Genomic DNA, 26,753 nt, shown 5'->3' with positions numbered 1-26,753 from the left:
TTAGAGGTATTCAATGGAAGGAAGGCACTAACATTAAGAGAAATCATGAAAAGGCTTCGTGTAGAAGACAAGATTTTAGTTGAATCTTGAAGGAAACTAGGAATGTCAGGAGGCAGGAATGAAGAGATAGCGTATTACAGGCATGGGGCACAGGCAGTGAAAATACCCAGTCAGAAGTTGGAATGACATTTCCTGCTTGTGTTTTAGGCTAACTGTGATCTTAGATGTCAAATAGATGAACAGAAAGAACTACTTGAAAAATACAAAGAAAGATTAAATAAATGCATTTTAATGAGTAAGAAACTTTTTCATATCTGTGCTATACATAGATGAATTTGACAGCTGAGTGGAGGATAACCAAGAGTAGGGGAGAGACTTGAGGCAAAGAGGCCAACCAAAAAGCTCTTACAGAAGTCTAGGTATGAGACAGTGAGGATCTGCACCAGGGTTTGATCACGTCAGAAAGAAGGGAGCACACCTGAAAGATGTTATGAAGGTAAAATTGGAAGAACTTGGCAACAGACTGGATTTGGGGAGTGAAGGAGAGAGTGAGGATTCAATGAAAACAACTAGGAAAGTGAGTTTAGGGGTCTAAGAGCACTGGCAGTAATTAGGAAGTTCAGCAGAGGGCAGGGTTTGGAGGGAAAGATAATTCAGTTTTGGAAATGTTGAGTTTAAGATGTCTACAGGACATTTTGAGATGTCTAATAGGAAGTTGGAGATGACAGTCTAGAGGTTAAGAGAGAGGTTAGGGCTGGATAAGTAGAAATGAGAATCATTAACATAGATGATAATTGAAATCATGGGAGCTTATGAGATCACCAAGTGATATAGTTTAGAGGGAAGAAAAAAAGAGGGTCAATGACTAAGCCATGAGGGACACCTATAGTTAGCAACATGGCCTGGATAAAGATCTAGCAAAAGAGACAGAGAAGGAATGGTCAGACAGGTAGGAGAATAACCAGAAAGAGTACTGTGCCATGAAAACCTAGACAAAAGAGGGTATCAAGGAGAAAAGGGTGATTTATACTGCTAGAGGCTGCAGAGATGTCAAGAATGATAAGTATTGAAATAAGACTATTGATTTGGCAATTACAAATTACTGATAACTTTTTAGAAATTAGTTTCAGTTGAATCATGAGATCATAAGGCCAGATTGTAGATAGTCTAAAAGACTGAAAAGAAAAGAAGTGTCAGCCTTAGTTACAGATCACCTCCTCAAGGAGCTTAGCCACAAAATGGAAGAGTTATGGGATGAAAGCTAGTAGATATGAATAGATGAAGTGAGGGCTTTTGAGGGCGGGAGACACATAGGAATGTTTATAGGTGGGGGGAAAGCAGCCAGTAGACAAAGAGAAGCTGAAGATAGTGAGAGGGTGGGGGTGATGGAAAAGGCAATCTCCTTGAGAAGAGAGGATATAATGGGATCACTTGACCATGTAGAAGAGTTGGCCTTGACCTGGAGAAAGGACAGTTCTTCATGGGAGAAAGGGAGAAAGGAGTAAATAGTGGCAGAAGGCTTCTGGATGATGTAAGATGAGGATAGGGGAAGAGGGAGCTCTGAGTAAATGGCCTCATTTTTTTTTCAGTAAAATATGATGCAACATTCTCAGCTGTTGGAGGGGAGGGACTGTCATATAAAGTTTGACAAGGGATGAAAAAGCTACTGTGGTGAGAGGAATAGTGAGTCGATGAGGGAAGAATAAAAGGATTGTTCTGCCATAGTGGGAGCCCAGTTGATGTCATGTAACGTAAATTTGTAGTGGACCCAGTCAACACAGTTTCTTTATTTTCTCCAGTTATGTTCATCAGCACATGTGTAAGAGCAAAGGCAGCAAATAGTGGGAAAGAGTCAAGTCTGAGAGTTGGCAAGTCAAGATCAATAACCCCGGGTAAGTCACTTAATCTATGTTGTATCTTATTAGCTAACTCCCTAAGATTTGTCTCCTAAATCATCAAGCAGTGGTGCAGTTGGAAAAATGCTGGAATTGGAATCAGATGAAACAGATTCAGGTCCTAATCCTGCTATTTACATATTATGTTAATCAAAACACTTAACCCTTCTGGCCTCAGCTTCCTCACCTGTAAAATGAGAGAGCTGGACTCCCTAGAAGACTTCTGAGGTCCTTTGCAATTCTAAGCCTGTGGAACTATCTGTATATACAGAGGGAGTTGCCTATACAAATGAAATCATAAATACATCAAATATTGCCAAAACCCAGATACATACTTCTGATTATCTAGGTCATTAAAAAGTGTAAGCAACTTTGGAAAAATATGCAGAAAGCGAACTTGAGACCTGAAAATAGAACCCATGACTCTGTTCTAAACTCTAGACCATGTTTTGGCTTGCTGACTGCCTGGAAATAACTATTGGACTCTAAGTTTCTATTATGGTTTGAAAAAGTCATCACCCCAAGAAAGGGCACTATTTTCCTATCACTTGTATTTAGCTTCACTTAACATGACTCTGTAGTTTAAATTACAGGAATTCAGCCTTCTGCTATTTCTCTAGCCCAGCCCACTAAAGTCCATGTGGGAGTATTACCAACAACAAAGACCCTAAGGAATCACATAAGCTTGGGTGTCACTTTGAGCAGTGAGAAAAGCTACCAATTTGGAATTCTGAAAACATCCCTCTTCTCCAAATCCACAGATGTTTGCAGAAATCTAATAATGTTAGTTGCGGTTGGAATTTTTCAAAGAATACTACAAAATGTCACATTGACTTTTACTATTCACCCTGGAGAGAGCACGATGAAGAATTCCTTCCTGTTCCCTGATAAACACTGTGCTTTTTCCAGTTGGAGTGTGAATTTCTAAATGACTAGAGGAATTGGTCATGGCATGCTTAAAATTCAATGATTCGATTTACAATGGCTGTTTAAAATGTAAACAGTGTAAAGTCAGCTATGCAGGACCTGCCCTTGGCAAGACTGTGAAGTAGCTGGAATTTGTCATCAGTGCCCTTCCAGAACCTCTCTCCCCGGGTACCTAGCCTGTGTTCCAGTTGACTTGGGCCTTGCTCTCAGCTAGCTATCAGCTAATCCCTACTAAAAGCTGCTAATGGCTTAAGGTATGATCCTCTCAGAGCCATTTGCATTTTAAAAGAGGACTTTTGAAGACTAAAAAAGTCTGCTAAATTTAAAGGAATGATTCTCAAAAAGTGGAATTTCAGCTACACTGAACAGTTATGGGACTAATATTTAGGTCATCTCATAAAGGGAGTGGTGCAGCACATGGAAATCTTATCTAAGATGCCACGAAAACCTGGGTTTAAATCCTTCTTCTGACTTGTGATGGCTGTGTGACACTAGGCAAGTCACTTAATCTCTCAGTGCTCTAGGCAACTCTTTAAAATTGTAAACTGAAGCAAAGGTGCTGAGCACTACTGGTAGTGGAGTTTCCTTACCTGGGAGTTCCCTATGCCAAGGAAAGATCAGGTTCAATATCAATTCCTGTCCTATAAAAATTATTGCCCAATTAAATGGGCAACCTCTTTTCTGAGTCTGGCTTTGACTATGATCACAGTATTTATGATGGAGTTAGAAGAGCAGTTGGACCTGATCAAAAACTTACAGAATAAATTGGTGATGGAAAACAAAAGAATCCTAAAGTTACAGAGGGAACAATCGTCAAGATGCCTCTAACTGGAGACATTTCCAAAAGAATAAAAAAGTGGATGGCATTTTACCCTTAAAAGGCAACCCAGAAGCTATCAACCACTTTTGACCTCTATGCTCACTTTCTTCATCTCTATAAAATCTTTGTGAAAATGGCATCCAAATGCAAGAAGAAAATATTTCCTAAAATATGAAACTGCTACTACTAGTAGTACTACTACAAAGGAAGAGGAAGAGGAGGAGGAGGAAGGAAGGAAGGAAGGAAGGAAGGAAGGAAGAAGAACAAGAACAAGAACAAGAACAAGGAAAAGAAGGAAAAGAAAGGAAAGAAGCATTTATTAAACACCTTCTATGTGCCAGGTACTATACTAAGCACTTGATAAATATTATTCCTCTTAATTCTTACAACAACCCAGGGAAGTTGATGATATTGTTACAGTTAAGAAAATTAAGGCAGATGCTGATAAAGTGTGACAAAGCAAATAAGATTCCAAGACTAGGTCTGAACTCAGGCCTTCCTGATTCAAGGCTCAGTGCTCTATCCACTGCATCACCTAGTTAGCTGCCTCTCATTGCCAATAATAGATAGCATTTCATAAATATCTTCACATTTTATCTTCACAGCAACCATAGGAAGTAGGTATTATAATCCTAGTTTACAGATGACAAAACTGAGGGAGACAGCAGGTAAGTGATTTTGATCAATATCACTAAGCTAGTAAGTGTCTGAGGCTGGATTTGAACTTGAGTCTTCCTGATTGTAGACCCAGAACTCTATCTTTAAGAAGAGAATCGGTAGGCTTTTACAAGTGGCACTTTTTAGCAAACCATATCTTAATAATCACACAGCTCAATGAGTGTTACTGAGAACATCAGGTTTGGTTATATTTAGTGTTGCCAGGTTTCAAAATAGCATTTGGTCCAGTATAGGAAATGTAACTTTGAAGAGTCCTCTTAGACAAGGTATCTCCTAACATATGCATCAAACTCATGTGAAACTCAATAACAGATTCAAGTATGGAGATGACTTTATGAAATTGAGTATTAACATTAAGCATATTATTAAATAGGGAGAGAGATGCTTGCCAAAGGCTTTCTCTAGCATCACAGGAGATAATCCAGTACAGATGCAAAGAAAAGAAAGATTCTCTATTGGTGAAATTTTCTAAATCTTCCCATTTGAAGATGATATTATACTAATTACATCAGACCATGGGCACTGAAAGATCTCAGTGTTTACAAAATCCATAGATTATGAAATTTATAGTAATATAAAAGAAATCAGTCTAACCATTCACAGTTGAAAAATAAAATTGGTGGGTGCAGAGCCAAGATGGTGGCTGGAAAGCAGGGACTGGCCTAAGCTCTCCCCCAGGACCCTCCAAACACCTATAAAAAAATGGCTCTGAACAAATTCTAGAATGGCAGAACCCACAAAATAGCAGAGGGAAGCAGGGCTCCAGCCCAGGACAGCCTGGATGGTCACTGGGTAAGGTCTATCGTACCATGCTGGGAGAGGAGTGGAGCAGAGCCCAGCATGGGCCGCGCCCAGACCAATCAGACAGGGAGCCAGGCGGAACAGCCATAGCATGCTGATTCAGTGAGCTGGGGCAGTTACCAGACTTCTCAACCCACAAACACCAAAGACAACAGAGAAGGTGAGTAGGAAAAACTGAGGGGACAGAGTGAAAGGAGTTCACAGTTGGCCACCTCCCCAGGGGCAGTGGAGGTGGTGCAGCTCTGAGGTTGCTTCCAGAGCTACAACTGCAGTTGCTTCTGGTCCCAGGCCCACCTGGTGGGAGGAATTAAGTGGCTGATCAGAACAGGAGTGCAGAGCCTGCTTAGATCTGAGTCGGGGTCCAGGTGGGCAGTTCTTGGGGGAGGAGGAACACTGGTGTGGCAGAGCTTGCTGTGTAGAAAAAGCTCTGAAAACAACAGCGCAGTCCCTCAAGCTTGGGACAAAGTACTCTATACTCTACAAGCAGTCATACCCCGATAAAAAACTCAAGGGTCAAGTAGTTGGCTGGGAACATGAACAGGCAGTGAAAACAGACTCAGATTCAGTCTCAGACTTTGGAATCTTTCTTTGGTGATAAAGAAGACCAAAACATACAGTGAGAAGAAATCAACAAGGTCAAAGAGCCTACATCAAAAGCTTCCAAGAAAAACATGAACTGGTCTCAGACCATGGAAGAGCTCAAAAAAGGATTTGCAAAAGCAACTTAGAGAAGTAGAAGAAAAATTGGGAAGAGAAATGAGAGTGATGTGAGAAAACCATGAAAAACAAGTCAATGACTTGCTAAAGGAGACCCAAAAAAATACTGAAGAAGATAACACCTTAAAAAATAGACTAAGTCAAATGGCAAAAGAACTCCAAAAAGCCAATGAGGAGAAGAATGTCTTGAAAGGCAGAATTAGCCAGATGGAAAAGGAGGTCCAAAAGACCATTGAAGAAAATACTACCTTAAAAATTAGATTGGAGCAAGTGGAAGCTAGTGACTTTATGAGAAATCAAGATATTATAGAACAGAACCAAAGGAATGAAAAAGTGGAAGACAATGTGAAATATCTCATTGGAAAAACCACTGACCTGGAAAATAGATCCAGGAGAGATAATTTAAAAATTATTGCACTACCTGAAAGCCATGATCAAAAAAGAGCCTAGATATCATCTTTCAAGAAATTATCAAGGAGAACTGTCCTGATATTCTAGAGCCAGAGGGTAAAATAGAAATCGAAAGAATCTACTGATTGCCTCCTGAAAAAGATGCCAAACTAGGAATGTGGTAGCAAAATTCCAGACCTCCCAGATCAAGGAGAAAATACTGCAAGCAGCCAGAAAGAAACAATTTGAGTATTGCAAAAACACAATCAGAATAATACAAGATCTAGCAGCTTCTACATTAAGGGATTGAAGGGCTTGGAATACAATATTCTGGAGGTCAATGGAGCTAGGATTAAAACCAAGAATCACCTACCCAGCAAAACTGAGTACCATGCTCCAAGGCAAAATATGGATTTTCAATAAAATAGAGGACTTTCAAGCTTTCTCAGTGAAAAGACCAGAGCTGAATAGGAAATTTGACTTTCAAACACAAGAATCAAGAGAAGCATGAAAAGGTAAACAAGAAAGAGGAATCATAACGGACTTACTAAAGTTGAACTGTTTTGTTTACATTCCTACATGGAAAGATGATGTGTATAATTCATGAGACCTCAGTATTGGGGTAACTGAAGGGAATATACATATACATATATATACATATATATAGACAGAGGGCACAGGGTGAGTTGAATATGAAGGGATGATATCTAAAAAAATAAAATCAAATTAAGGGATGAGAGAGGAATATACTGAGAGAGGGAGAAAGGGAGAGTTAGAATGGGGTAAATTATCTCACATAAAGGTGGCAAAAAAAAAAGCAGTTCTGTTGGGAGGGTAGAGGGGTCAGGTGAGGGGGAATGAGTGAATCTTGCTCTCATCAGATTTGACTTGAGGAGGGAATACCATACACACTCAATTGGGTGTCTTGCCCCACAGGAAAGAAGGAGGAAGGAAGTTTAAAAAGGGGGGACAATAGAAGGGAGGGCAGATAGGAGGAGGAGGTAATCAAAAGCAAACACTTTCAAAAAGGGACAGGGTCAAGGGAAAAAATTGAATAAAAGGGGATAGGATAGGAAGGAGCAAAATATGGTTAGTGTTTTACAACATGAGTGTTGTGCAAGGGTTTTGCACAATGATACACATGTGGACTATGTTGAATTGCTTGCCTTCTTAGGAAGGGTGGTTGGGGAGGGAACCGGGGAGAGAATTTAGAACTCAAAGTTGTAAAAGCAGACGTTCAAAAAAAAAGTTTTTACATGCAACTAGGAAATAAGATATACAGGCAATGGGACATAGAAATATATTTTGCTCTACAAGAAAGTAAGGGAAAAGGGGATGGGGGGAGTGGGGTAACAGAAGGGAGGGCTGACTGGGGAATAGGACAATCAGAATATATGCCATCTTGGTGTGGGGGGAGGGTAGAAATGGGGAGAAAATTTGTAATTCAAACTCTTGTGGAAATCAATGATGAAAACTAAAAATATTAAATAAATAAATAATAATTTAAAAAAGAAAAAGAAAATTGATGAAAAACATATTACCTAGATAATATGTCATATAGGTAGAGAAGCAGTCATTAAAATTAGTTTATTAATAAATGTATCTTGGATAAATTCTGCAAGTAGATAATGAAGTAGGACCGAAATTGAATACTAGGAGGACTATATTTGGGCCAGATTATATTTAGGAAATTAGGCAGTGCTTTCAGTGATCTCCAGATTGTTCACTATTACAAAAGGCACAGCACCATAAACCAGAGATCATAGATAATCAATCACAGGATGTGAAACTGAAAAGGATCTTCTGATCCAATCCCCCACACTTGAAAAATGAGGAAACTGAGGTCCAAAGAGGCTAAATGAATTTCCCAATGTCATATGAGTAATAAGGAACCAAGACTGAATGAAAATCCAAATTGTCTGATTCCAAATCTACCACTAAAATATATTCCCAGTAGTCATGTCTGGCCATAAGCCATGGAACACCACAATTTCAGAAGAATTAAGGTGACATATACCTCAAACAGCAATGGAAAGACAGTAGCAATAATACCAAGAGCAAATGAACTGTATGTAGGTATGGTATGAAATACATGAATGACAGTAAGAGTGAATATAAAAGAAACTGGATCGGTCATATAGAAAGAATAAAAAATAGAGAGAGTGGCACATGGACTTCCCTATGATACTAAAACCCAAAGGAGATCTCTACATGATGGTTAGGTCTACCTGATGGGTAGGCCCATCAGGGAAGATTTATGGAGTTTCATCAGTCTTATTTCCTCCTAGAATGTAAGATTCATGAGGGCAGAAGCCATGTGCTATCTCATATCTATCTTATATCTCTTTCAGTACACAACATAGTGACTGGTACAAGTAGAGAATAAAGGGTTTGTTTTTTTTTTCTTTTTTTAAGTGAATGTGTTGAGACTTAGAGAGGATGAGAGGGCATGAAAGATGGTGATCTAAGGTGGTAGAGAGATTTCTATTTTGCTTAAAGCATAGATTCATTGTAACATGAAAGAGTTACTTATATGACTATAGAAACCTTTCCTATACTTTTTTGTGATGTTGATTTCACACAATTTTGGTCTGAGAAAATGATTTGTAAAGGCAATGTAAGATATTCTCTTCATAAGATTACCCAAGGTAATATGGTTTTATAATGACATTTATATATTATAACCAAAACCTGAAGCAAAATTATGAAACCATATACTACTCTATTTGTTATCCATTCACCATTTTTGACATTATCTTTAGGGAATTAGCTGCCTCTTACAAAGTTTTTTTTTTCATTTAATACCCCATTTTCAAGAATCAGTTAATTGTTAGGTGGAGTTTGACTATATAAATAAATAATATATTCTTATTTTATGAAATTTTATCTCTCTATTTTCTTTGTCCAGGTTATAAGTAATAGTATTAACTGAAGCAAGTATTTTCAGTACAATGAATATGTGGGACTCCCATATGCTCAGATTTGAAAAGATTCTCACTGGCCCAATGCCACCCTACCAAATAGAATGTTTATTTTACTGAAATGGCCAAATCTCAGTGATGTTGATGTCACATAAACACAAATCAAATGGGATTTTAATATCCTCAGTCAGTTTATTCTCTGGCAAAATATTTAGTGTTAATCTTATTAGTTAGTGGTATCAAGACTATCATGTATTTGACAGTTACAAAAGTAGAGAGACAAATAGTATTTGCTACCTTTCAATCAATCAGTAAACATTTATTAAACACCTACTATACCAGACACTATAGTAAACACTGGGATAACTTTTGGCATATATATACATATGTACATATGTATATGGGCATGTATGTTTGCATATTATTTGGATATTCAAAAAAGTCTATGATATCATTGGTATGTTTCTTTGGGATCTATGGACTTGCTTTTCAAAATATTTTTAAAATATGTTTTAATATAATCCTATGAATTTTATTTTGGGAACTTAAAAACATTATTCTGAGACCATTTAACAAATGTATCAACAAAGGTGTACATGGCACAAAAAATATTGAGTCACTTTTCTAAACCAATGTTGAACTTTGTTGCTATGTTTTTCCACTTGGCAAGTAAGTCAAGTACTTACTGAACTAAGGTCATTTTGAAGCCCCTTTGGTCTCCTCATTATGATAATTAGTTTAGGTTGCTTGAACTTCTATGTGGTTACTATAATGGGTGCCTTTTCTTCCATTCTTTTCCAACTTTTAAGCATTTATAATTTGTTTAAATAGGTCTATTTGGAGACTATTTTTTTTAAATTTTGTCCTACATATTTTCTATTGTAAATTCTTCAAACTTTGAATTAGTTTTGATCTTATCTCTAACAAGTCAATGGTCTGCCTGTAGAAAGCTGATATGGAAGTCACTCTCAAATCAGTAATGAGTCATTTCCTATATGTTAAAATATAAACAGTTTCATATTTTGTGATGTTATTTTGTGCTTCTCATGTCTAACTCCTATTAATTCTTTTCTTGAAGAAAGTATTTATGTATTTAAATGGATTTTCTATGTAGTCTACAAAACTATAGCTCCTTTCATTACTTATGTTTATTAGGTACACAAAATTCAGATACTGGTACTACAAACTTATGATAAATTGTTAATCACAATGCAGATTATTTCATATAAGACTACAATACAGGAGATTTAAATCCATTAGCATTGCATGGCGATGAGAGTCTATTAATTCTTAAGACAGTTCTGGATAGGTTTGATTCAGGATTACTATTTTATGAAAAATGTAGATTTCTGTGAAACAAGTGAAACTAGAACCTCTTCTTTGGGCAAAATCATGATGTCTCATTACTCTTTCTCTTGGCACTAATGGGCATTTACCAGGGTTGGGGAGTAATGAGAGAGGTGGCATTGGACAAGAGTAAAGAGGTAGGAAGGAGGATAAAAATGATTAATGTATTACTCCATTAATGGGAATACATGCTTTAGTTATAAAAATGACTCCTGTAAAAATATCAGGGAAAAACAAAAGTAAATTTGTCCTTTCAAAACTTAATCTGTGATTTTAATTTTTTTTTCTTGTGCTGAGAATAATTTTTGACAGTTCTCCTCTCATCCTCCCTCTCTTTGAACTGAATGACAAACTACAAGTCTACGAAAATGTTCACTGATCTGTACCAATCTGCAGAAAGATTGTCTAACATTGGACAGATCATTACAGATATGTTGCAGACTATCAATCAACTGGATTTGTTGTTCCTTAAGAATTCTGAGCCTATTATTCAAGGGATAGGATTTCCATTTCCATTACTGTCTTTCTGCCTACGAGACTGTTTCCCAAAATATAAGAGATGCATCAGATAGAAAAGTCTAAGTTAGAAGAATCATTTTTCTTCTCTTCAGGAATGGAGCCATAAAAGTGGCAGAAAAACATAGAAGAGACAAGAAACTTACAGTTTTGAAGTTTCCATTGTCTCCACCAAATCTAATCACATATCTTGACCACTAGTCCAGTGCTCTTTCCATTAAACCAAGCTGCCTACCAAATATAACTGTATATTAAATGCCATAATCCCTTTTTTCATCCAAGGCATTTGGAAGCTCCATGTATATACTCCATACCATGCCATCGTTTTTCCTTTCTTACTGTTTGGTGCTCAAGTCTAAGATACCTTCAGAATATCTATTCATTTTTGAATCAAGGAATAGAAAGAGCAAACTAGAAGGAATTTATTGGTAAAGACTAACCCTCTTGGCCTATAACCTTGCCAAAAACAAGAAATCAATTGGTGTTGACTTCTTGACACAGGCATCACATTTTATTGTTCATAGGAAAAGCGTTGTTCAGTTAGGCAATAACAAAGTCCATATTCATTTTAAGAAATAGTAAATTTTGATAGAGAATCTGAGAGCTGTGACAGACATTAGTCTAGACCCCTTATTTTACAGATAAGGAGCCTGAAGCCCAGGGAATTAAAGTAACTTGCCCAGAGGCACATAGTTAGTGAGCCAGGATCCATTGTCTTCTGATTCCAAGGCCAATGATCTTTTCATCATGACAGTACCTGTGATGCAAATCTTGTATCAGCCAGTGCCTCATTTAATCATTATTTTTCTTCAAACTTTATCATATAAGCAAGAGGAGGTCATACTACAATGTTGAAAGGAGAAATCACAAGGGAAAATGGCATTTTCATTAAGAAAAAAATGGAATTCCTTCTGCATGCAATGTCCCCTAGGAGGCTTTGTATGTTTTCCTACAAGGTGGATGCAAATATAGACTGGCAACCCCTCCATAGAGGTGGGTCTAGTGCTTCCTAAAGTTTTCAAGTTCCTATTTTTATTCCATTGAAGGTTTATTTTATAATAAGATTATCTTCTGAACCATAACCCTTATGGGTGGGAGGCAGGGGGGAGGGGAGAAAGCAACACCACCATCCATTGGACACCAACCAGCAGATGACCTTTGATTCATTGAAGTTAGCCTTCCCATATGATGAATAAATGAATGAATAATTTTTAAGAGCATTGTATTAAGTGCTTATTAAATGCAAAGCACTGTACAAAGGGCCAAGGGTATAGATATGTAAGACAGTTCCTACTCTCAAGGAATTCACATTCTAATGGAGGAGATACATATGGAAGGTTTCAGCTTTATACCTTGAACAAATATCTGGTGTTCTAAAGGAAATCTTGTTGGTGACAAAACAAGTAAAAGACTGATTTTTTCACATATATTTCTTCAAGATTGATTGTAATCCATGTAAATCTAGAATTTAGGATGATAATAGTTTCCCCTAGAGAGTTCAAGTGGTCTTGCTATATATATTCTCATAATATGTACTTGTAGTACTGCCAAATTGGACTATTGATATTAAGGCTCCTATTCTATCATCTTGTAGGTCACTACATTATTTGTATCTTGAAACTGCAAGACCTAGGGAAGATATACCCGCTATTACACATCTCAAAGCTGAAATCCCTTTAGGTTCCAGGGCTGGGGGATCACGTGGGGCCTTCTAGGTCCCTGGGTGCAGCCTTGTGACTGAGTCCAAAGTTTATAGAACAAATCCTTTTGTTAAGGAGATTTGTTCTGTGAAGTTTGGATTCAGTCAAAGGGCCATGCTTGAGGACCTAGAGGACTACAGGTGACCTCAAGGCTACAGGTTCCCCACCCCTGGACCTGTTCTTTACCAGAACGACTCTCTTCCTTCTCCCAATGCTTGTTCATGGGTATTAAGAACACCAAATATTGTCTGATTCTAACAATTATGTAAGTTTCAACTTCCCAGTAAGATGAAAAACTCATAGGGAACAGATTAAATTTGTACTCCTTTGACTTACCAGCAGTACTCAGGAGAGTGAGTACCTTGCAAATAGTTGTCACCTAATTAATCAGTACTTGATGACCTAACACATTTATTTTCATAATCTTCCTGAATACTTTGTATTCAAAAGGTCCATATGCTACTTGCCTAAGAACATAAGATATCACTTTTCTCATCTGCAAAATGAGATTAGAGAGGTGCTTCCCCACAATAATATCCCATTACTCTAAACCCAAGGTACATAAGAAGTGGCTTGTTGATTTATTTATTGATTCCCTGAAACTAAATGTGAAAAACAACAATTTTTTAAAAAGTTATTTCTTATCCCCTAGAGCAGGGATTCCTAACTTGTGGTAGGAGGGTCTATGGATTTATGTTTTTATTATTTTTTATCTATTTCAATTTAATTGGTTTCCTTTGTAATCTTATGTACTCTATTTTATGCATTTAAAGAAATTATTCTAGGGTATACATAGGCTTCACTGGACTGCCAGAGCAGTCTATGATACAAAAAGGTTAAGAACTCCTGCCTTAAAGAAAGTTGATCCAGTAGAAAGAGCCATAGAATCAGTGTCAAAGGTCCTAGTTTCAAATCCCCCCTCTCTCACTACCTGTGTGACCTTTGGCAAGCCACATAACTACTTGGGTGCTGAGATTGGTCATCTCTAAAATGGGAGCATTGAACTAGATGTACCTTGAGGTCCACCTTAAATGACCCTATAATCCATATGAATGAAAGATGATTATATGTATCTTGATAATCTATCATCTAAGTGTCTATTAAAAATACACCAAAGCTTATAAGGGGTAAGGAATGTAAAAGATTATGGTTAACATTTATTTCAGTATTTAAAAGGATCTGTGATTTCAATAGTGTGGTATTCCTTTCACCAAAGCAGATATCAATCAAGCCAGATGAATTATCTTTCTGACTTGCTGTGGTGAAACTTAAAAAAAAAAAATTCCATCTAGTGGCCAGCCTTTTAGTGATTACCTCCCTGGCATTGCAAAGCTAGCATTCACTAGATAGACAGGCAGTCCATCAACTTTGGGTCCATACACAAAAACTTTCAAATTTGGTAGGACCTATCAAAATTTTTTGTTTACTTCTATAGCCTTTAAGAACCTGGAAAGACCCACATTCCATTATGAAGTATGAGAGTAGGATTTCAGAGGAGAAAAGAAATATTAGGTGTGGGGAAAAAAATGAGGTGAGGATGGGGGGGTCAGGGTAAGCAGTGAATATTACATGCAGCACTGTGCTAATAATTCTGTCTCCAAAAGGCAAAAAAAAGCCAGGCACAGTGTAGAAAGCAAACCTTGTGGAAACCAGATAAAATTGGGAATTTTTAGCATTATGTTTCACAGTTAATTGAAAGAACACACTTTATCATGAATACAGATTACGTAATACATGCCATTTGATTTATGGTGCATTTCTCATTAATGGATTAGTGACCAGAGCACATTAGAATCCAATTCACAGTATTAAACGGCAAATACATTACTCATGACAATAGAAATGTGACTTTTACGAACATTTCTTATTAATTAAAAAGTTAACTTTTTAATGCAAAGCAAAAACCTAGAGACCGGTCAATTACAGTGCAATCAACCTCAGTTTGTGAGTTCATTGTTCAGGGGAAGGGTCTATTCTATGATTTCTATGTGATTTCATAAATGCTTCAAAAATGCTCAAAGTGTTGTCAAATCAGGATAGTAGCATGACCTCTGAGAAGCTGGTACTCACAATGTGGAATCAGCAAACTTGATGGTCCAATGGAGGAGTTAACCGTTTTGTGTCACAGATTCCTTTGGCAGTGTGGTTAAATCCAGGGACTTCTCGGGATAATGTTTTTAATAAGAATAATAATAGTAGTAGTAGTAGTAGCATTTATAAAGCAAAGAGCTTTATAAATATTATCTCATTTGATCCTCACAACAACTCTGAGAGGTTTACAGATTTTACAGATGAGGAAACTGATGCAGATCACAGTAGTGACTTGCCCAGAGTCACAGAGCTAGTAAGTGTCTGAGGCAGGATTCAAATTCAGGACTCCCTGAGGCAGCTAGTTGGGGCAGTGAATAGAGCACTGGCTTCAAGTCAAGAAGAACTAAGTTCAAAGCTGGCCTCATCTACTTATGGATTATGTGACCCTGGAAAAGTCACTTCACCTCTCTCTGCCTTAGTTTCTTCATCTGTAAATAAGAATGACAATAATACCTACCTCCCAGGGTTGTTATGAGAACCAAATGAAATAATAATTGTGAACCACTTAGCACAGTCCCGACACACAGTTAAGCTCTGTACAGGTTAGCTATTGTTATTATTATTCTTATTTCCAACGCTCTTTGTGCTGGGCCACCTAGCTGCCTAAATGCATATTTCATGATTTTTACACATTTTTAAGACTGCTAGATGGTGCAGTGGATAGAGTGCTGGGCCTGGAATCCAGAAGACTCATCTTCCTGAGTTCAGACCCAACTTCAGACATTGACTAGGTGTGTGACCCCGGGCAAGTCACTTAACTGTGTTTGCCTCAGTTTCCTCATCTGTAAAATGAGTTGGAGAAGGAAATGGAAAACCACTCCAATATCTTTGCCAAGAAAACCCTAGCTGGGGATACAAAGAGTCACACATGACTGAAATGACTAAACAACAACAAACATTTTAAATGCATAAAATATAACATATAGTATTACAAAGGAAACAAATCATATTGAAATACTTTTATAAAAATATTAACCAAACAAAGTTCACAGATCCCGGGTAAAGAATCCTCAGTCTAGAGGGAAGAGATCAGCTGCATAAGGTTGAGCCATGTGATTGCACTATTATTACTGATAACTTAAACAATACGTACATCTAATCTAAAAAAGAGAGAAATGGTCAAAATGGCAGTATACTACAGTGGTGAAGCAAATAGCTACCTGCATAGGTGCATTTTTCACTTTTTAGCATTGTGGTGTTGCATAAGTCTATCCACATATTTATACACAAGAAACTATCACAAACGTCCTTCAAGAGGAAGGGAAGTATGGAAGAAGAATGTTGTATGCATCGTCAGAGTCTTTGTGTAACTTTGCCAAACATTGTAGAATTGAATTGCCTATAATTTTGTACAATGAGGTCCTATGCCATTCCAGACTGATAACCTATAAAGTTTACGAAGTGTATCGTAAATGACTACAATGAGGAATATAGCACCCTAAGAAATGACAACTATGAGGAATACAGAAAAACATGAGAAGTGTGAATGATTCACAGTGAATTAAACAAAAACAGAATAATATGTATAGTGGCATACTGCAATTGAAAAGAATACGAAGAGGATGTCAAATGCTTCATGATTTTAATGACTAATCTTGAGGAACTGAATTAACCTCTTTTCTATGGAGAGGAGAGAGTCTATGGGTATGCAATGCTGCATACATTTTCTGGCAATGTCCCTGTGTGAGTTGGTTTTGCCTAACATTTTTGTTGTTTTACGAGAGAAGAGGTATCTGGCAGTGATTGTGATATAAAAACAAAAAATAACAATAGAACTTAAAAAAAGAATGGAACATATGTAACAAACCAATAACCAGTAAAGCTTATAGTTGATTTCTATTCAAATTGACTGTCTAAACAATATCAGTCAGCCTAGCTCACACGTACCTACTCTACCAAAAACCCAGAAATGGCACCTAAATAAAGATCAAGAAATACAATGAGGAACTGTAATAAGTGATTTCTAACCCAGAATTTTACAGAAAGTCGGCAGAAGCCCAACACAATGATAAAGGGGGTCACTAGCAAAGCCATTGGTAGTGTAGACCAACAAGCTTATAATGTGATCAACAATGAATGAAAGGCATGCATAATCTGTGAGATTCTATGTCAGAGGCAGCAAAAGTAGAAGGTTCCACAGAGAGTCCCAGGGTGGTTAGAAAGCCATAGTGTGAAATCCACCAGGAGAAGAAGTGAACAGTCTGGCCATGATATTGTTCATACCAACATACTCCAGTGCTGTGAGATTTCCTTGAGTTCTGTGTTGAGACTATGACACTATAACAGGCCTTGGAGATCAGCATTCTGAAATTAAGGGGCCTTACCACAATAGGTGGAGGTCACCATAAAAAACCAGGTGACCAGAGCTAGAAACAATCAGGGCTAATAATCTCTCCCAAAAGCTCAGTAGTGAGCCTGGTCCTGGCATAAAGCCCCAGTTCAGGAACTATGGCTGGAAAAGATAAGTAAACCAAAGACACTGACTGATTACTATAAAAATTAGTATAGCTCCAGATGCCCAAAAATGCAACCTACAGGAAGAAAGTAATGCCATAACAAAGGAAAGCAAAAATGGATTTTCCATTTTCCAAAAAAAAAAAATGGATTGTCCCTAGAATAAATGAGGCAGGAGATAAAACTTGAAATAAAATCTTTTGAGAAAAGAACTAAAAGCAGGGGGAAACCAGCTTTGAGAAAAAAAAGTGCTAATACCTACACAAGTCATGGACTCTTTTTTTTTTTGAGGGGGGAAGGCAGGGCAATTAGGGTTAAGTAACTTGCCCAAGGTCACACCGCTAGTAAATGTGTTAAGTGTCTGAGGCTGGATTTGACCTCAGGTCCTCCTGACTACAGGGCCAGTGCTCTACTCACTGCACCACCTAGCTGCCCCATGGACTCTTTAAAAAATAAAAATAGACCAAACAGAAACCAATGACTCCATATAACAGCAAGAAATAATAGAGCAAAATGAAGACACTGGAAAAAATAGAAGAAAATCTAAAATATCTGATACAAAAAAAAAAAAAAAACAACTGTCCTAGAAAATAGGTTAAGGAGAAATGACTGGACCTCCATCATTAAAGAAAAGCCTAGACACTTTATTTCAAGAAATCATAAATGTTAGATGACCAGATATGTTCATGTCAGAGAACAAAAGTGAAGTTAGAAAGAATCTATTAGTCATCTCTGAAAAGAAACTCCAAAACAAGAAGTCCCAGGAGTATTATAGCCAACATCCAGAAATTCAGAACTTCCCATACTAACAAAAAAAGAAAAAGTCTTATAGTAATTTCAGCTGAAGTAGCATGAACACAAGCTAGAAGGACAGAATGAAAGTTTCAAAATGATGTGGCATAATTATGGACTGCTGAGAAATAATAGACCAACACCAATCAAGAAGAGGACAACGGAGGAAATAGGCAGGTGGAGTGAGAAGCGGTGGGGAATGAGTGGGCGTATGGTATTGGTGGGCCAGTGGAACATAGATAAGGTAAATGAATGAATGAAAGCTATTGAATAAGCCAGAAGCACAAAGGACAGAAGAATTGGAATAGAAACCCTGGAAAGGACTGATGTCTGATCACCGCAGATTTTCCAGGACACAGCCTTCACTTCATGATGCCAGACCATCTGGTCAGATTAGGCAATTGAGTAAAAACTTCAATTTATCTGCATCTGCAAAAAGGAACATACCAAGATTAGCTGTAATTCTGGCTGACGAGAGTTTTCAGTGAACTCCTGGATGTTTTGTAGTCCTAGAGATATAGTAAATAATATGAAAGAGGCTTTGTAATAGAAAAGTACAAAGCTCTAAAAATCACAGAACAGGGAGCCAATGGCAGCCAGTCAACACCCTTGCTAAATGGTGTGTGAGATAATAAAAAACCAGTGAGGTGAGAAATACTAGCAGGTTTGTGAGCTGATCAAAGCTTACTGACAGGGAATGTCAGTGTTAGAAATGTCGTGAGTAAATGCACCAGAAATAGTTTGGTAGATAGAAGAAAACAAGAATTCATGTAGAAAGAAGAAGGAAAGGGGGAGGATGCTAAAGATATTTTTAAAGCAGAACAAAGACATTCTAGACTGGAAAGCACCTTAGAAATATTTAGGTGCATCCATCATCTTGTTGATATGGGTGTGGTCTCCTGACCTATAAGATTACTGTTCTATAGAATCAATTTTTTCTAAGTATCTATAAACTAAAAATTGAGGATCTATTTTATGGGCATTCTAGTCTCTTGAGCACATCAGTAAAATACTGGACTTTCCATTTACAAACTCTCATTCTTTTTAAAAATAGACATTTTATAAAAATAAATATTTTCCAATTACATGTAAAAAAAATTTAGCATTCATTTTAAAAATTTTTTGAGTTCCAAATTCTCTCCTTCCCTCCTGCCCCTCCTCATCCCTTGAGAAGGCAAATGATAGGATAGTGATTACACATGTGAAGTTATGCAAAACATAGTTCCATATTAGGCATGTTGTAAAAGAAAAACACACGCATAGACACACCAAAATAAAAAAAGGAATTAATAAAAGAATGTTTCAGTCTGCAGAGTTCATCAGTTCTCTATCTGGAGGTGGTTGACATTTTGCATTTTGCATCTTTTGGAATTGTCTTGGATCGTTGTTTTGATCAAACTAGCTAAGTCTTTCAGAGTTTATCATTATTATGATGGTGCTGTTATGATATAAGATGTTCTGTTCCTGCTCCCTTCACTTTGCATCAACTCATATAGGCCTTTCCGGGTTTTTCTGAAATCTGCCTGCTCATCATTTCTTTTTTTATTTATTTATTGAATTTGTTTAATATATTTAGTTTTCAGCATTGATTTTCACAAGAGTTTGAATTATGAATTTTCTCCCTATTTCTACCCTCCCCACAACTCCAAGATGGCGTATATTCTGGTTGCCCCATTCCCCAGTCAGCCCTCCCTTCTGTCACCCCACTCCCCTCCCACCCCCTTTTCCCTTACTTTCTTGTAGGGCAAGATATATTTCTATGCCCCATTGCCTATATATCTTATTTCCTAGTTGCATGCAAAAACTTTTCTCCTTTTTGTTTTTGAACATCTGTTTGTAAAACTTTGAGCTCCAAATTCTCTCCCCTCTTCCCTCCCCACCCACCCTCCCTAAGAAGGCAAGCAATACAACATAGGCCACATGTGTATCATTATGTAAAACCCTTCCACAATACTCATGTTGTGAAAGACTAACTATATTTTGCTCCTTCCTAACCTATCCCCCTTTATTGAATTTTCTCCCTTGACCTTGTCCTTTTCGAAAGTGTTTGTTTTTGATTATCTCCTCCCCCTATCTGCCCTCCCTTCTATCATCCCCCTTTTTTTATCTCCTTTCTCCTTCTTTCCTGTGGGATAAGATACCCAATTGAGTGTGTATGGTATTCCCTCCTCAGGTCAAATCCGATGAGAGCCAGATTCACTCATTCCCGCTCACCTGCCCCCTCTTCCCTTCCTACAGAACTGCTTTTTCTTGCCACTTTTATGTGAGATAATTTACCCCATTCTATCTCTCCCTTTCTCCCTCTCTCAATATATTCCTCTCTCATCCCTTAATTTGATTTTATTTTTTTAGATATCATCCCTTCATATTCAACTCACCCTGTGCCCTCTGTCCATATATATATATATATATATATATATATATATATATATATATATATATATTCCCTTCAACTACCCTAATACTGAGGTCTCATGAATCATACCCATCATCTTTCCAAGTAGGAATGTAAACAAAACAGTTCAACTTTAGTAAGTCCCTTGTGATTTTTCTTTCTTGTTTACCTTCTCATGCTTCTCTTTATTCTTGTGTTTGAAAGTCAAATTTTCTATTCAGCTCTGGTCTTTTCACTGAGAAAGCTTGAAAGTCCTCTATTTTATTGAAAATCCATATTTTGCCTTGGAGCATGATACTCAGTTTTGCTGGGTAGGTGATTCTTGGTTTCTATGATTTGGTTTTGAACCATTCATTCTTTAGGGTTAGGTTATTTAGTTTCCAATTAATTTGCAAATTAGCTTTCCATGGCCCTTTATTGAATGTAGTTTTTATTGCATTTAATATTTCTGCATTTGGTGGTGAGGTTTTTATACCCTAATACGTGGTCATTTTTTTGTGTAGGTGTATTGGTAGTTAAGGTGGGACTTTTTTACTGTTTTCTCTTTTAGAATACTAAAGTAATCAAGTGCTTTTGATTAAGTCTTACTAGGTGCTAAGGCCCAGGTTCACACCCTTTTGCTGATTAAGTGTGAATCCTTCAAGCCCTGAACAGAGTATAAAAACTCAGAGGTTAGTGTTTTGTTTGGGGGTTCTCACTCACTGGAATAGTGGTGTGGGACTCTGGGCAAGCCGTTGTAACTGCCCCCCGGCTCTGCTAACCCAGATCCATTGGTTCTTTGGTAACTATGAATTGTGATTTGGTCTATTTATATTGTCTCTGTTTGTAATTTATTTGTATTTGCTCTGAAGTTTAGGGTGCTGGTTTTTCCTCCTGAACTAAGTGAATGATATTTATATGTTGGATTAAAGTAAGATTGTTAACCCCTTAAAGTTACTTTCCTTGGTAAAGCAGATCAAAGAATCTGTGCTGGCAGCTCTTGTTACTGGTCTTGTTGAGTCTTACACCTCAACAGCTGCTGCTAACCAAATTGTTGTTACAGTAGGTCCCATGTACTGCTGAGAAAATGGTATATTCCTTTCTATTCCCATTCAGTTTTCTCCATAGGGTTATCATATCTAACTTTTTAAAATTCTTTTCCTGTCCTTATTTCTTCTTTATTTTTTGGTTAGATTTATCTATTTCTGATAGAGGAAAGTTGAAGTCCCCCACGAGTATAGTTTTATTGTCTATTTCCTTCCATAACTCATTTAACTTTTCCTTTAAGAATTTGGATGCTATACCATTTTGTGCATCTTTACCTAGTATTGATATTACTTCATTTTCCATGGAATATTTAACAAGATCTAATTTCCCTTGCTTAGATCTTTTAATTAGATATATTTTGCTTTTGCTTTGAAACCATAATTGATCATCCCATTCACATCCATTTAAGATTATTGTGTATTTCCCTCCATCCTATTTCTATTTATTTATTTATTTCTATTTTGCCCCCTTTATCCTTCTCTCTCTCTCTCTCTCTCTCTCTCTCTCTCTCTCTCTCTCTCTCTCTTCCTCTCTCCCTCTTCCTCTCTCTCCCTCTTCCTCTCTCTCCCTCTTCCTCTCTCTCTCTCTCTCTCTCTCTCTCTCTCTCTCTCTCTCTCTCTCTCTCTCTCTCTCCTTCACCCTGTCCCTCCTCAAAAATGTTTTTCTCCTAACCATTGCCTCCCCCAATCCACCTCCCTTCTATCAGCTCCCCCTTCTCTTATCCCATTTCTCTGCTACTGCCCTGTAGGGTAAGATATATTTTTAAACCCAAATGACTGTGTATGTTATTCCCTCTTTCAGCTTATTTAGATGAAAGATTCAAGCATTTCCTTCCACCCTCCCACCCATCTTCTTCTCCATTATAAAAACTGTTTCATATCACTTTTATGTAAGATAATTTACCACATTTTACCTTTCCCTTCCCCCTTCTCCCAGTTCATCCCTCTTTCTCACCCCTTAATTTTTTTTTTGGTTATCATCCCATCATAGTCAACTTATACCCATGCTCTCTGTCTATGTATAATCTTTCTAACTGCTCTAATAATAAAGTTTTTAGTTAGAAGAGGCAAAAATATACTGAAGAAAATAACACCTTAAAAACAGAATAGGCCAAATGGAAAAAGAGGTATAAAAGCTCAATGAAGGAAAGTAATTCCTTAAAAATTAGAATTGGGCAAATGGAAGCTAATGACTCAATGAGGCATTAAGAAACAATAAAGCAAAGTCAAAAGAATGAAAAAATAGGAAAAAAGTGAAGTAACTCTTGGGAAAAGCAACTGACCTGGAAAATAAATTAAAGAAAGATAATTTAAGAATTGTTGAACCACCTGAAATCCATGATGAAAAAAAGAACCTAGACACCATATTTGAAGAAATTATAAAGGAAAACTGCTCTGATATCCTAGAACCAGATGATAAAGTAGAAATAGAAGAAATCCATTGATGACTACCTGAAAGGGATTCAGAAAGGATAATTACTAGGAAAATCATAACCAAATTCCAGAGCTCCTAGGTCAAAGAAAAATTACTTCAAGCAGCCAGGGGAAAAAAAAAACCAATTTAAATATCATGGAGCCATAGTCAGGATCACAAAAGATTTATCAGCTTCTACATTAAAGGAGCAGAGGGCTTGGAATATGATATCCTTGAAGGTAAAAAATAAAGATAACAACCAAGAATAAGCTACTCAGAAAAACTGAGTTTAATCATTCCAGGGAAAATCCACTGAAGAAGGAAATGGTGAATCCTTCCCATATCTTTGTCAAGAAAACCCCAAATGTAGTCACAGAGAGTCAGATACAGTTGAACAACAAAAAGAACAACAAATTATATGTGCGTATACACATATATACATACATACATATATATTTCATAGATATGTGTGCAGATATATATTTATGTGCATATATGTATGCATTATATTTCTATAAATACATACATGTATACATATATACACATATGTATACATACCTATACATGAGTGTGTGTTTTATTTATATATGCATCTACATATACATGTGTAGCTACATATATGTGCATACATGCATATGCACATACATATATACACGTGTGTGTATATATATATACATGTATATATGTATGTATGTATGTGTGAACTGATTGTATTAGCACCCTGGCCTGCACGATAAAACATTTCCTATGAATCTTGGAAATAGAGAGTTCATCCGAGGGCTGCCGGTTGCCCTACTCAGACAAGTCATGACAATAATATTACGAGGGCAAAAACTAAGTGTATGTTAAGAGACTGATTAGCATCCTAAAGTTAAAGCTTAATGGAAACAATGCATTTAGAGCAATTAACATCTACCTAATACCAGTCTTAATAAATACTTTTTGCATGGCAAAATACACAATAATGGATCTAGAAAGCATCCCAAAAAAAGTGGACAGTGGTAATGAAACGTAGGACTCTTCTTTCCCAGGAAGCAATTTAACACTTTTTTTGCCAAAAAAGGAGAAAGAATAATAAATATTCTCAGAGAGTGAAATAAGCAGGTTAAAAATTTACAGTAAAATACTCTTGGAATAAACAGACCACTTCAGAAAACAGTTGTAAAGGCAAACCCGAGGCATATGTCACTTTATTTACTTATTCTAACCAGAAGTGGTTTGTTTTTTAACAAAATTTATGAAACAGCTAAGATTTGAACATGGAATCAAAAGGCTTTACATGGGTGACATCAGGAGTGTGCTGGTAGATGATTAACAATCAGCTTTCTAAGAAAAATGTACATGACACACTTTTAAGTTTCACCTTCATAATTAAATTTTCTCTGTCACTTTCTTATATCTATACAATCAACAGCACAATAAATTAGGTCTTGATATATAAGCATTTGTCATTTCTGAAGTGTAAGTGCAAGAGAAATGATTCACTGAGGACCCCTACTTAAACTCTAATCAGTATTAGTTCATTATTATTTTATAAGGGATAATGATAGTAATTATTTTAATTTAATTTAATTATTATAAGGGATTAATTATTATAAGGGATAATATTAGTGATTATTTTAATATATTCTTCCAGTAATACATATCTAGTCAATCACCTAATAATCAGTAGACGAATAAGCAATGCATTAATCCATACTTTGTATGTCACATAGGAATATAGATTCTGACAGAAGGGCCCTATAAATAGGCCTCAAACTTTAATATAATGTTCATTACATGTTTAATAGCAGAACCACAAGAATGCTGACAAAGATGTCTCTATCCTGTTTTGCTCAAATTCCATGACCTAACCAAGCCTGGTTTGTGGTGGCATGGTATGAAAAGTTCCCCCACCCTGCTATGTTCTTGGACCATATATATAGCTTAGACCATCTCCTCCTGTCTAACCTAAGGAGGAGCTCATCCATTGTGACCACCTAGTCAGTAGAGATATCCCTTACTTCGCCCAACTTGTGACCCCAATGACACACCATTTTTGTTTATTTTAGTTTATGCATTATATGTCAACCAATGGGATTTGTATTCTACCATGCCTCTTTTGCATATTCCAGTGTCAAACTCTATAAATACCAGGTCCCAGAAAAAGGGGAGCATCTCAGATTGTGAGGAAGATCTGAGATCCACTTCAGTACGGGGGACCACAGACCCTTTAATAAAGTGCCATTGGCTCAGAGCTTTGCCCTAGTCTCATTTATTATAGGTTGGACAATTTTAACCCCCACAAGTGTTCATGCTGAAATTTAACAACTCTCTCTAGAGAGCCAGTTGGAGCTGGCTCTAACACCCACATTAACTCAACTAATGAAATGTCAACAAAGGAGTGTCAAACAAGTGGATGAATCATGCAGATTTGTTTATATCTTTTTGGTATGGGGTTTATAGATTTTTTTTGCAGGTTTTTGTAGTGGGGGGTTGATACTAATTCACAATGTCTTTGCTACTAGGACTTTTGATGGTTTTTTTTCAGTTGTTTTTTAGTCGAGTACAACTCTTTATGACCCCATTTGGGGTTTCTTGGCAAAGCTACTGGAGTGATTTGCCATTTCCTTCTCCAGCTCATTTGACAGATAAGCAAACTGAGGAAACTGGGTTAAGTGACTCTATCACCAAGACAGTAATCACAATATAGATAATAACAGTCAATATGCCTTATGTGGTTCTGTATCACAAAATATAAGAGGCTCTCTATATAGAAGGTAGAAGTAAACCATTTATTCACACATCAGAGAACCAGATCCCAAAACCAATATGCCCAATCCATCATAGCAGCAAAGAATTCCATACACGGTATCACAGAAGAGAACCACTCCATTTCAAAGCTATCCACCCCCACTGCTGGGGCCTTCACACATTCACAGCACAGCTAGCTTGCCTGTGTCTGCTTTCCACCTCAGCTCTAACTGCTCTCTCCGAATTTCCTATGGCACACTTTCCTTTTTCTCTCAGCAAGCTCCTCCCACCACATGTGACTTAGGCTTCCTGTGACTAAGCAGGTTACATGGCCTATTAATGGGTGGGAAAGATCTTCAAATCTAAATTGTCATTACAGTAACTTGTTGTTGCAACAATTTTGCTAGCAGCTGCTGTGGGGGTGAAAGACCAACACAAGCCCAACAACAAGAATGCTGCCAGCACAGATTCTTTTCATCTGCTTTACTAAGGAAAGTAATGTTAGGAGGTTAACAATCTTATTTCAATCCAACATACAAATATCATTCACTTAGTTTAGGGGAAAAAGCCAGCACTCTGAACTTCAGAGCAGATACAAACAAATTACAAATATACATTATAAACAGAACAAAAACCAAGAAACCATTAATACCTGGGTTGATGATCCGAGAGGCCCTTAGAGTGGCTACCCAGAGTCCCACCCCAACACTCCTCCAGGAGTGAGAGACTAGAGCAAATAGCTCTGTTCTCTCTTTTTATGCAGTCTTTGGATGTCATCAAAAGTCATCTGAGTGACCAGAACTTAGGTGCCTACTATTTGCTCTGGTCTTAGCAACTCCCCTTAGGACCCTGAGGGCTTCACACCCACATAGGCTTAGCACCTAGTAATTAGGGGTTTGGGCCTGGGGCTTTGCACGTAGCAAGACTCAATCAAAGAGACTTTATTAATTTATCATTCTAGAACAGTAAGAAAGTCCCAGCTTAGTTACCAATGTACTTGTTCAGGGTCACACAGCTAGTGAGTGTTTGAGGCCAGATTTGAACTCAGGTCTTCCTGACTCTATGCACTGTGCCACCTAGTTGCCAAATGGGACTCCCTTAAAAGTTGGGGAAGAGGGCTTTCTTTCAGAAGGGCAC

Source organism: Trichosurus vulpecula, chromosome 5, assembly GCF_011100635.1.
Source record: "Trichosurus vulpecula isolate mTriVul1 chromosome 5, mTriVul1.pri, whole genome shotgun sequence".
Taxonomy (NCBI): domain Eukaryota; kingdom Metazoa; phylum Chordata; class Mammalia; order Diprotodontia; family Phalangeridae; genus Trichosurus; species Trichosurus vulpecula.
Note: the sequence above shows the minus strand (reverse complement) of the source record.